We start from the raw sequence: 13,534 nt of genomic DNA on the forward strand, positions 1-13,534 counted from the left end.
ATTTTGGCATTGATGCAATGTGTTTGTATAATTCTGTATCATTTTATCATACACATAGATTCATGTAAATACCAGCTATCAGCATGATCTAAATATAGAACTCTTCCATCACCACATCCCTGGGGCTACACTTTATAGTCATACCCACCTTGCTCACAACCACCATCTGCACCATACCTAAACCCTGGGAATCACTAACATTCTCCATCCCTATATATTTTGCCATTTTGAAACTGTTATATACATAGAAACATACACCATGTGACCTTTTGAGATGGGCTTTTTTTTGTACTCAGCGTAATGCCCTTGTGATCTATCAAGTTTTTGTATCAATAGTCTGTTCCTTTTCACTGTAGAGCACTATTTCATGCTATGGATGTACCACACTTCGAATAAGCATTTGCTTATCATAGAATGTTTAGCTGTTTCCAGTTTTGGTAATTATAAATTAAGCTGCTATGAAAATTGTGTACAAGTTTTATGTGGTCATAAATTTTCATTTTTCTGAGGTAAATGTCCAGGAGTGTGCTTGCTGGATTGTATGGTAAGTATGTTTCCTTTTTTATTTTTAAGAAACTGCCAGATTGTTTTCCAGAGTGGCTGTGGCATTTTTCTATTCCCATCAGCAATCTATAGGACATCAATATTCTACATATCCTTGTGAGAATTGTGTAGTATCCATCTGTAGTATAGCATTTTAAAACTTCAGTTGTTCATTAGATACATAGTGAGATCTCACTGTAATCTTAATTTGCACTCCCCTGATGGTTAGTGATGGTGGACATCTTTTCACATTCTCATTTGTCAGCTACATAGCTTCTTTGATGAAAAGTTTCTTCATGGCTTTTGTCTATTTTATATTGAATTGTTTATTCTTTTTTTTTAAATGTGAAGTTTTGAGATTTCTTCATATCTTCTATTTACAAGTCCATATTCAGACAGTAGTTTGCAAATGTTTTCTCCCAGTCTGTCATTTTTTATTCAATTTATCTATTTGTTTTCCTTTTATGAGTCATGGCTAATGACTCCTTACCAAGTTTTGGGTCTCAAATATTTCTCCTATGTTTTCTTTCAAAAGCTCTGTGGTTTTACATTCAACATTTAAATGTATGATCTTTTGTGGGTTAGTTTTGGCATAAGGAGTGACGTTTAGGTCAATTCATGTTGTGCCTGTGGCGGTCCAGTTACCCCAGCACTTTCTGTTGAGAAGTCTCTCTTCCTCCCTCCATTGAACTGCTTTTGCACTTCTGTCAAAACTCAGTTGGTTCTGCTTGTGTTGGGCTATTTCTGGGATGTCTATTTTGTTCCATTTATCTATGTGCCTATGTCTCTGCCAGTATCGCAGTCTTGATTGAGATTATTTTTAAGATGGAAAAATGACAAACAAGGCTGTGGATATGCCTAACTTACTATCCAGTAAGAAGGAAAGTGATCCAACAGGGTTTGGACACAGTGATAGAAAAAAGTACATTTTCTTCTTCCTAAAATCTCTCCAAGTCCAATTTGCTCAATAGGCAATTATAATTATCAACTTCTTAGAAATTTTCGTGTGTGTGTGTGTGTGTGTGTGTGTGTGTGTGTGTGTGTGTGTAGATGTAATGTATCATACATGAGAAGCATCTAACATTGTACTTGGTAACTTGTAAGCCCTCAGTTTTATTGTTTGTCTTTAATATTTAACATAATCATCATCTTCATCTCCAGTGTTCCTCTCTGATCCCCTTGTAGTGGTTACACAGTGAGGTCAGCATTTCTATTCATCAAACAAATCTCTCACCTAGACTTCCAAGTTAAAAACTGCCTGAAAGAAAATAAAATTTGTTGCTTAGTAATCATTATGCTCACTCTACCACCTAGAAGAAAAGGGAAATTTATCTAAAGACAAGCAATAGACCTCAGGGTAGCAGAGGTGAACAGGCATCCCTTGTGACCTTCACACTGCCCACCTGGCTTCTGTTTTTCAGGTAAGATAATGCAAGAGGAGTGCCCGGACACTGTCCAGGCCTGGTCTCCTGAGAAGGAGTGTGGCATGTCCAGGGAGACCCTTGTCGGTCTGGGCTGGAGAGGAAAGAAGGAGAACAGAAGGGAAGTCACTCATGTCCTTCAAACTCTCCTCAGAACCCTCCAGCCTAGACCTCCGGGATCTAAATCGGGAATGCCTGAAGCTTAGCCAAAACCACAATGGTCTGGCTTAGGTCTTCCAGCTGAGGACAGGCCTGGGAGCCCACACAAATCAATGGGTTAATAAACCTTTCGAGGGCTGGGGTAGTGAGGGTTGCAGCAGCTGGGATGAGGAAAGGCAGAATCATTATTTTTAATTTCAGTAAGTCCATGTATTAATAAAGGGGCTGAATGAAACGTGAGGACGGCGGTGGTTGGGGGTTGCAGAGGGGGTGAGAGAAGAGCCCATCACTTTCTAAATGTTTGCCTGCATGACCTTTGAAATCAGAGTGGAGAATTCTTCAAGTCTGGTAATAGCAAACACTCTTCATCATGCCCTTCAGTGGCTGCTGACTGCAGACAGCTTTTTTTCCCCTTAACAATAGAAGAGATGGAAAAGAAAAGGCAAGCTTTTGGCCTCAGGGTTTTTTTTTTTACCACAGCCCTTTCCGCTCCAACCTACATCTAAGAGGAAGGGAAACTATCTTTTGTTATCACTCAATCTCCCTTAAATTTAAGAACAGCTGGGGATATTTTTCATGATTCATTAAATTCACATCATTCCAAAGAAATCTTCCTGCCGATTTATCTTTGCCTCAGCAGTTGGGGCTCCCAGGAGTGTGCAGTTTCCTGAATGCCGTCAACCTGGGTCCACTGTTTTGGGCTGAGTCTGTGATCTTTCATGCTGGAATATCTTTTTTTGAGGGTGAAAGAGAGCGGGAAAGGAATCAGGGTATTGAAATGAATCTTTCCAGTCAATTTTTCCCTTTCTGGAGATAAAGAGAAAGTCGTATGGCTGTCACAGCTAAAGACTAAACCCCAGTTAATGTCCTCAGCAGGGAAGAATAATTAGTAAATTCTCTAATTAGAGTCCTGTTTACATTTCTCTTTTCTCAGAGGCTAATCCTTGTGTTTAAAGAAGATATTCTGCCTTGATTAAAACCATTGGTTTTAATCGGAGTCATAGTAGAATCCATATGGTAAATGCAAATGTGCTTGAGTTCCATAAGTATCCATTCATACAGTCATTCCTTCATTGAAGACTGACTGTGTACAGAGGACTATACTCAATACTAAATACAAATATGATACAATCTCCACCCCTGTGATCTAAGACAAACATAACAAATAGGCTTCATCCCCCATGCCAACTGTCATCTACTGGAGGAGGTTTCCCAGAGCATTCTGAGGTCATTTCCTGTTCAAGAGAAAGAAGGTTTTCCTGGATTATTGATGCCCATCATGGGGGTAGGAGAGAGGTGCATCCTAAAGAGAGGAAGACCCAGTCTGGGTCATTTGTTGACTAGCCAAGAAGTATGGAGTCCCATGCCAAGGGCTTTCAGATACTTTCACATCGCCTTCACTTGGGCACACAAGGGCAAGGTTGAACGTGATTAGAAAGGTGGTTGGTGAAACTCATATCTTTCTCTAGGAACTTGTGTTTCTGTATGAGAACATCACAGGGCCCCAGGCTTAGTCAACATGTTCCTCTGTGGATACCTATCATTAAAAAGTCTTTATTATGAGTCACTGTGCTACACAGGCAGCAAAACACAATGATTATAAGCTCAGGCTCTGGAGCCAACCCTGTGGGTTACATCCTGGCTCTGCCCAATTGCAGCTGAGTAAAATCAGGCAAATTACTTAGGCTCTCTGTGCTATAGTTTTCTTATGTAAAGTGGAGAGAAGAGTAATGCTTATTGAATTGTCGGGAGGATTAAAAGAATTTCTATGGGTAGAGCATTAAAATAGAGCCTGGATCCTAGTAAATACAATTGTGTATGATTGTTAGTGAAGCGTGGTTGTGGTTGTTATTGCTGTGTACCTTAGCTTGGTCAGACATGTTAGCTGAACAGTTATACACTCTCCTTACCTTTTCCCCTTTTTGGTTTCTTCCCTCCAACAGCATTATGTCCAAGTAGGAAAAGAAAAAAAAAAACAGACAAAATATTTGCATTCTGTATGTTTGGAGTTAATGAGGGCCCTATATCCTGAGAAACTCACTGAGGATTCTTCTATAAAAATTGAGTGTAACCACATCTACCTCTTCTATGATGAAGTACAATAACTTTGTATTTCAACAAGTTTTCTAGGAACTCAATAATGCTGACACATTAATAAATAAGTCATGAGCACATTCACTATCTCTGCAGAAGCATAAAATAAAAAGCTTAAGGAAATCTGGGAAATTATTTCACTAATATTAATTGTGAAATGCCATTCTATTCCCTCCACATGGTGTGTGTGCCCTCTCTACCTGATGGCCAATGAATGCTACATTTGTGACTTTCCTTCCCTATAGGGGACACCGTAGGAATGTTTCAAAAAATTATGACTTGGTTTCTGCATCCCTCCTCCAGAGCCTGACAAAGGCGGCTCCTAAAACACCCATCAGAAGGGGTAAACCACTGGCAAATCAAAGATTACCATAGGATCTATGGTTGCTGAAGACACAGAGCATAAAAGGGGTCTGGGTCAGGGAGGTTCATGGGGACAGATGGTGAGATTTGGGAGAAGTGTTAGATGGACAAGTCACTTGTACTGAGGTCTCAGGGAGAAAAAGGAAAGGAAATCAGCAGGTAACCTACAAGAGCCCAAGTACTTTCATTTAGTCCCCAAGAAACCTTCTGAGTTAATATTAACTTGCCATTTGTATAGATGAAGAAATAGTTACCGAGAGATTTGGGGTCAAAGATTCTGAGACTTAAACTCAGTTGTTGCAGACTCCAAAGCACTTTTCACTCAATCATGCTATTTCCTGGGAAGCGTGAAACATAAGAACATCTGATATGTACAATCTCAGAGCAGAAAAGATGATGACCTCTGGGAAAAAGCTCTAGGGGAGGAGGTTGGGCAGGTAGATGGAGAATCCCTCAAGGCGGTTTGGAAAAGAAGGGCCAGGTAGAAAACACCCTGTGTAGGAAGCAAAAGGCAAAGAAGGGTGAAATTATACACAGATGTTTATTTTATTTGTATTTTCTTTATTTATTTTATGTATTTGTATTTACTATGTATTTTTATTGAATCGTGTGAGGTGCTGTAAAGACTTAATTTCACAATGAAAATTCCCATTTGGAATCATTTTCTTTCTTGTCTTATGTATACCGACCCACAATACATGGATAATTCTCCGAGACAGGTCAAACTACCACAAACAATTGGGGAAATTCACTCTACCCTTGAGTTTCCACGGCCTGCCCCACCTCACTTTATCCAAAGTTTCCCATTAGAAATCCAGTGGTCAGTTTGGGCTTCTTTGTGTCTTTCAGACTCCTAAAGATAGACCAGAGGAGGATAGACAAAGCAACAGTTCATTCAGTGATGAAATAAGCCCCAGAGTCACTGAACACAACTGAGCTGTAGCCAAAACTATCTAAAATGCGTAGTTGTTTATGTCACGTGCCTGCTTAAAATCTTATAATCATTTTCCATTTCTCAAAGCTAAAGTTCAAATCTCTTAAAGTTCTAATACAGTGATTTAGGTCTGAGACCTGAAGAGACACATCTGTACTTGAATCTTAAATCTGTAGTTTAATAGCTGTGTGACCTTGGACAAGTTAATCAATCTAAGACTCAGTTTCCTCTTTTGCAAAATGGGGCTAACAACTGGACATACCCATGAGGTTGTTGTGAGGATGAAATGACTCAACACATGCAAAGCTCTTAGTTCTATGGTCTAGCAGTCTATTGAAATGATAAGCATGGCTATGGCTTTTTTTTTTTTAAAGACAGGGTTTCACTCTGCCACCCAGTCTGGAACGTAGTGTCATGATCACAGCTCACTGATCACAGCTCACCATAGGCTCCAGTCTCCCAAGTAGCTGGGACTACAGGCACACACCACCATGCCTGGCTAATTTTTTTACTTTTTGTAGGGACGAAATCCTGCTATGTTGCCCAGGCTGGTCTTGAACTCCTACTCGCAAGCTACCCTCCCACCTCAGCCTCTCAAAATGCCGAGATTACAGGCATGAGCCACTGTGCCTGGTGATAACTATGTTATTTATTGACTTAGGAACCTCCTTGGTAGTCTTAACTCCATTACCTCTCCAAAGTGGTTTCTTTCTTTTTTTTTTGAGTTGGAGTCTCACTCTGTCGCCCTGACTGAAGTGCAGTAGCTGCTCCCGGCCACTGCAGCCTCGACCTGCTGGGCTCCGGCGATCCTTCTGCCTCAGCCTTCCAAGTAGCTAGAACTACAGGCGCGCGCTACCACGCCCGGCTAATTTCTTGATTTATTGTAGAGATGAGGTCTCGTCAAGTTGCCCAGGTGGGTCTTGAACCCTCAGGTTCAAGCAATCCACTCACCTCAACCTCCCAAAGTGCGGAATTACAGGCTGAGCCACTGAGCCCGGCTCAAATGGTTTCTTAACATTCCTTTGCCCCTGGCATTTCCAGCCACACTGAATTTCTTATTTCTTCTAAAGCATATAGTTTTCTCTCTCGGCCCCTATGCCTTTGCACATGCTGTTCCCTCTGTCTAGGACATTCTAATTCCTCCTCTTGACACAACTAATTACAAGCTATCCTTCAACCTAAGATTGAACATCCTGCCTTCCTGGACCCCATCTAGCTGACCTTTGTAAGTGTTACAAAGTAACCTTTGTTAAGTGTTCCCATGGCACCTAGTGTAGTCCAGGCCATAGCACTTTATAGTTGACTGCTCAAGTGTATACTCCACAGAAGCTTGCTGTAATATCCCCAGTGGTTAGTTCAGTGCCTAATGTAAAGTTTGCACTTAAATATGCTTCAATATTTATAAATGAGTGATATTCCAAAAAGACATTGTGGAATGCTATCTTTCTAAAATGCTTCGTTGCTTCTGTCACCAGCTTGCTTGGAGGACACCAAATCACCCTCCTAATAGCCCAAAGAAATAGTGGTGTTTGCCCAAGCCTCTGATTACTTATAGCCACAGGGACATCAGCCCTTCCATGGGTCTCATGGCTCTTGAACACTCTTCCTGAGTTCACTCAGTCCTTGGCAGAGACTACACTGGAGAGCACTGAACAATTTATCTTTGGAGGCCACCTCCAGGACCAGCAGGGTCCTTGTTAAAAAATTATTATAAAGAATTTCAAGATCGTGACAGCAGAGCATTAAACAAAGCACATGGCACAGGTCACACGCCTGTGAGACTGGCCTTGATGGTAGCTTTCTCCACAACCCTTTGCCCAGAAGAATCTGTCATGCTCCTTCCCATCCTATACATTTAATGTGTCTCTTTAGAAATCAGATGATTTTTAAAGGTAACTAACTGTGATGATAAGCTTAAAACTAAGAAATCAATCACTAATGAAGGAATTTCTGGCCTCTGCAGCAGAACTGACTTTGAATGGAGCTTACAGGGCTGGCAAGAACCTTAAATTCCACTATTTTGCTAATACCTCATCACATATTAACATTTTCTTTTCATGTACATGCATGTATATATAGTATACACACACAAAAACATACATATTTTCTGAATTGAGAAGCTTTTTCTAGCCTCATTCTATCCATCAGTAAGATAGACACTATAATGTTAATTTGGACAATTCAAATATATGCTCTGAGGTTTTATATTAGTAAAGAGATTAGAAATCTTTTATCAAAAACACCTTTATGATAAAATCAGGGTAAATGTCATATAATTACCTTAAACATTTATCATTTCATTCAAAATGTTTTCCTCTATCTTGAAATATACACTACATTGTTACTTGCTATAATCACCCTACTGTTTAAAAGAACACCAAAACTTATTCTTCCTGTCTAACTATAACTTTTGTACCTATCAATTATAAATTTTAAAAATAACTTTATGTAAGCAAGTTTTAAAAAGTAATGCAAATGCTAGCTCTCTGTAACAGATACTTCATAATAACAGAATGTCATGTAGTTCAAAATTTACCATCAGTCAGTGGTTGTCAATCGTATCTGCTTTGGGAAGCTTCTAAACACTCTGAGGCCTGCGTCCCAGATAGCCAGGACCAAGATTTCCAGAAGTGTGGCTAGGGCATCAAAGGTTCCTAAAGCTCTTCTGGTGGTTCAAACGTGCAGCAGGATTGAGAACCGCTGCTCTAGTTGGAGAGGTAATTCAGTCGCAGGTACAAGCATTTCTGAAATGCAAAGAAAAGTGTGAGTTGAACTTCCATCAGACGGTGATGAAAATCACGTGCTGTTTAATAGCCTATTAATTTAAATCCACACACAAGGAGAATAGCCTGCTCTCATAAACTGTCGTTATTGTATATTTGAAAGCAGTGAAATCCCTTCACAAAAGAGAAAGAGAGAGAGAGAGAGAGACTCTAGCTTAAGCCTTAAAATCATCAATAAAATATCAGTTTCATCCCATGGTACAAAATTCCAATCTCCATCTAAAACTGCCTGACCCTAAAACATATCAGAAGCTTGTTCTAATCACAGGAGATGTGTTCTGAATAGGACCGCTCTTCTCGCAATAGCTAAGTCTACAAGTCACTGTTTTTACTGTAGCTGAAAAATTAATTCCTTTTCAGAAATATTCTCATCTTCTCCTAAAAGAAAAAAAAAGGCTTTTTTTGATGTCGAGTGACAGGATTATAAAGTGACCCTCTGGGTCAGAAGGAGACTTTTCTTTTTCTCATCAAGGAAATCAATTTCTAAGTCCAAGTCTCTTAAAATAATATATTCTTGTGGCACGCATGCAGCTTTTTTGATCTGCTATGAAAAGAATAAGAGGTAAAGAGGATCAGGGGTGGCGATGGAATATTATAATCTGCCACACTCACACATCAGCCTTTCACTAAGTAATTCCAGATAAATTGAGGATTTACATATTTAAGATTAAATGGGAGAAAGAGTAGCTGATGCATAAATATAGGAATACAAAGATATGACTGAAGCAAGTTAACTCTTAAAACTTGAAGTTACTTGCTGCTTGTTTTATCGCTCCACTTCGAAGTTTAACGTTTATTAGTGACTAACCAAGATAATCTCTTTCAGATCAATTGAACTCACAACCTACCCTTAGGGAATTTTTTCCCCCTGTCCTCAAAAAATCCCAATTACACCGACAAGCAACAGTTAAATGCATACAAAGACGCATAAATGCAGCAGATGGAAAACAGGAGGAAGCAGCTGGAAGCGTGTTTCCCTCAGAACTGTTTTTAACAGCCTGTGCACAAATAATGCCTCTCTAATACAGAGATAAAAATAAAACATAAATATTGAGAAGGTGACTGGTCACAGACGATGGCATGAGATGCTGTTATCTTCCCAGGTTCTATTACCCTTGGATCCTTCCAGATACTCTCTCATTTTGGGACTTCTAAGAAATCCTGAAAATCAGATTCAACCTCAGGATCCTGACTTTGCTAAGAACTCAGTTACAACCTGAACTCTTCCCTGACACTATTCCCAAGGATTGGGTGCCTGTGTGGCTTTTGTTAGGCCCCTGTAAGAAAGGGAGCCACTATTTCTCTAACTTCTAGACAGCTCAAAATATCACTTAGCAGTGGTTTCTTTCACCCATGCCAACTCTGGCATCTCTCCGTTTCTTTTCTCCCTTCTTTCTCTAATACACTTTGTTTAGGGGGAAAAAAATACCGCTTAGCAAAGCTGTGCCTTTCCTTGCTTTGCTAAGGACTTTGATTTCGTGGTGCTGAGTGCTCTTCACCCTGGAGGTTCTCTTTAAATAACAAATGAAGAATATGGCAACTTGCATAGATGAAGAGACTTCTGACCCACCATTAGGTAGGGAAATGAATTTAAGCACTTTTTCCAGTGATGATAATGAATCCAGTTTACGTTCCCTTAGGCTGTACATCTGTGGCAGGTGCTAAGGCAAGCAAAGATGGTAGAAGGAAGTGGAAAGGAGTAGATGGGAGCAAGTGATGGGGACTTCTAAGATAGGATCAATGTTTTATTTCTTGATCTGGGTCCTGGTTACTTGCTGTTCTTTTTGGAATCACTTATTAAGCAGTATCTTTGGGTTGTGTGTACTTTACAATCATGTGCTGCTTTTCACAATTTAAAAAATGCGAAAGAAAGAAAAAAGCTAAGACAGAGAAATATAAAAAGCCAAATTTAGTAGAGAAGATAACATATAAAGTCACCTCACATGGAATGCAAGGGGATGTGTGCTCAGTGTCATAAGATTATGGGGATTAAAAGAACTATTGGGACAGATTGAGGCTATCAGATAAGGTTTCATGGAGAAGGTAGTAGTTGAAATTGGCCTTAAAAGATGGGCAAGAGCCAGGCTCGGTGGCTCAGCCTGTAATCCCGCGCCTTTGGGAGGCTGAGGTGAGTGGATTGCCTGAGCCCGCGGGTTCGAGACCCGCCTGGGCAGCGAGACCTCATCTCTACAATAAATCAAAATATCAGCCGGGTGTGGTAGTGCAAGCCTGTAATTCCGGCTACTTGGAAGGCTGAGGCGGAAGGATCGCTGGAGCCCAGCAGGTCGAGGCTGCGGTGGCCGGAAGCGGTCACTGCACTCCAGTCTAGGCAACAGAGTGAGACTCCAACTCAAAAAAAAAAAAAAGATGGGCAAGAATTCAACAACAGAGCTGGAACTCGGGGGAGGTGGGCATTGACCAGGATGGAAGAACAGGAGCAAAGAGATTACAGGGAGAAACTTCAGAAGCCATTGGGCAATGGTGAGCAGGTAGCTTAACTAAAGCATAGGGATATATAGAGCAGGAAAAAATAATGGGAATCAAAATTGTGAAGCAAAGAGAGTTTTGAAATAACTAATGAGTCAACTAGCAAGTTTATTTATGGACAAAGGAGAACCATAGAAGAAGTGTGAGCATTACAGATTAGATTTGTATTTAGGAGAAATAGGCGGTGATCTACTGGGTGAATTGAAGGGAAGGGAGCATGGAAACAAGAAGGTCATTAGGTTATAGTAGATTATCCTTGGTTTTCAAAACACAAGTTGGGGAAAGGAGAGGTGCCTCTCTGAAGGTTTAGGCATTCAGGACTCGAAGTTCATGTTACTTTGTATGCCTTCCTTCGCTACAGCACCCCCTCTGCCTTTCTAGAAATAAATTCCTTATTAAGGATGCTGTTTACCTCCACTAGTGTATAGTTCCTATATTCATTATTTGAGTCCTAGAAAAGCTTCTAATATGGGAAATATATATCTTCCCTTTTTAAAAATCAATGTATACAGCAGGAATTTACAAATATAATTGGCTAATCTGAATAGTGCAATAGTGCAATCTTTCTGCTTCTGAGTTTAACTTTTTCCTTCACTTTGCCCCTACCCATGAGGTTTCTGAGGGTGAAAGGCTGCCCATGAGCACAGGTAGGTGTGTGCATGTACCTGCCCATGTCTCCTTTTGCGTTCTTTGTGCTTCCTTACAAAAGTTTCATTCTGTCCTTCTAGAGCTTCCGTTAACCCAGAGCTGCTGGTTGCCTCACTTTTCACACTGTGACCAGGGTAGCTGTTAGCATGATAAGTAGCAGCCACAGGGTCACCAACTTTGCTGCCGTGGTCATCAGGATATGTCAGAAGCATGAACGATATCTAAAAGTCTATTTGGTGCATTTGCTCTTTTTAATTGTGAACGAATTGGGACATTTCAAAGTGAATCAAAGGAGATGAAGGAATGAGCTCCACTAATTGTTTACCTGCACATATTTCTTTGCTGCTTTTCTTGCACAGAATTCTCGTTCCCTGTCTCATTCTGAGGTCTGCTGTTTTCGACGGCTGATGCACGGCACGTTGTTACTTAGCTTCTGGCACCTTGCATTTATCAAATAAGGACAGTTTGAGGAAGGCCAACGTTCAAATAAGGACAGCTTCAGGAAGGTCAATGTTCAGATGGACTCAACACCAATAGGAAATAAACTTTCTCCCTCCTTCTACACAGGTTTGCTCACACCCCACAGCTGGGCCAGGTTTATAGCCGAAGGGAAGCTTATCATTGTTGGCTGGCTGGGAAACCAGTCGCCTGATTTGCACATATGCCTGTCCCCATTCCCCATCGTGTTTCCTCTGTGACTCATTTATTTCAGGTGCTATAGCAACAGGTTTGGGATACAGATATGATAAACTCAAGTTCCTCTCCAGCCGGAGTTCAAAGCACCTCTTGCCCTTCAATGAATCAGAAGAAATTTTCTCTTTAAGTATCTGCCAGCTGACCCAGAGCTGGCCAAAACAAGAGGGAATTTCCACCAGGACTTAGCAGGATCTTGGGAGCTTCTTTCAGAAGAACGTAATGTGTTGGGTTAGAGAAAACTTCCTTTGAGTCAGAAGCTTGGCTCAGAGCTCTAGATCTACCGGAACGAGCTAAGACACTAACTCTCCGAAGTTGGACCGGTTCATTGGCTCACGGTCATGGGCCAGGTTGCAATGAGGTTTCCATGGAGAAGAGAGAAAAACAGAAAGAATGTAGTGAATTTTTCATTCAGCTAAATTATTTCATCAAATGTGCAATCCTTTAAAATTTCTATTTCTCTAATGTTAAAAAAAAAACCATTCAAGGTCTTGTTCAACTATTAGTTTCTCTCAGAAGCCTGTTTTGATATCCTCAGTCTATCCCAATGATTCTTTTAATGCCCACAGTACCTGATATTTATATCACCCAGTGATGTTAAAAGCTCTTTCTTTTGTGAAATGATAATAATGGGTTTTTGAGCCCATACATGAATTTAGAAAAGGGTGGGTAAGTTATCTGATCCAAAGTATGCAACTTTTAATTTTTTCAGTCTTCTCATCCATGAAATCTAGAGGTCTAGTAACCATTGGGTCAGATAAATTCCAGGAGAACAGTTTTTAAATTTTCAGGGAGTACTGTGATCTCATGTTTTCCCACAAATATCCCAGTGATGCCTACTGCAGAGAAAGTCCATGTATATTAGTTTATTCATCCCATCAATATAAATACCTACCATGTGCTGAGTGCTAATTCCTGCCTTCAGGAGCTCACAGTCTAGGGAAGGTGACATTTATGTAAAAAAATATGTGCATTCAAATACGTGTATGTATGCATATACATAAACATACACATATATAACTCACATAAACATCAGACAACCCTTCTCTGGTTGTATTTGTTTATTTGGGTATACATTCCTTTCTTTCCCTTCCATTCCCCCTCCATAGACCTCTTAAAGGCTATCCTTTTATTTGAATGTGTTCTTGTAAAATATATATTGCTGGTTCATGTTAATGTCTTTCATTTTGTAAGGGTATTTGCTATATATCATATCCTGTTTTCTACTTTTTTCCCACTTCAGATCCATCCATATGACTGGTATATATCTAATTTTTATGAAATTGAGTTTATCTTTTTTTTCTGGCCTTAAGGTTTGTGTTTTTGGTTTTTTTGTTTTTTGTTGTTTGTTGTTTTTTTTTTTTGAGTTGGAGTCTCACTCTGTCGCCCAGACTGGAGTGCAGTAGCCG

At 40.2% G+C, this 13,534-nt stretch overlaps 1 long non-coding RNA gene across 1 annotated transcript; it reads right to left on the bottom strand.

The window, feature by feature from the left end:
* Nucleotides 1-5,107: 5,107 nt before the first annotated feature.
* On the bottom strand, nucleotides 5,108-11,840 carry LOC103272602. The gene is made up of 3 exons (XR_505128.2): nucleotides 11,758-11,840; nucleotides 8,051-8,258; nucleotides 5,108-5,433 (listed from the first exon to the last, which is right to left on the bottom strand). It is a non-coding gene; the product is annotated as an uncharacterized LOC103272602 (long non-coding RNA).
* Between the last annotated feature and the right edge of the window lie 1,694 nt (nucleotides 11,841-13,534).

Source organism: Carlito syrichta, unplaced genomic scaffold (genome assembly GCF_000164805.1).
Source record: "Carlito syrichta isolate Samal-C Ts95f unplaced genomic scaffold, Tarsius_syrichta-2.0.1 Scaffold312893, whole genome shotgun sequence".
NCBI classification, from domain to species: Eukaryota; Metazoa; Chordata; class Mammalia; order Primates; family Tarsiidae; genus Carlito; species Carlito syrichta.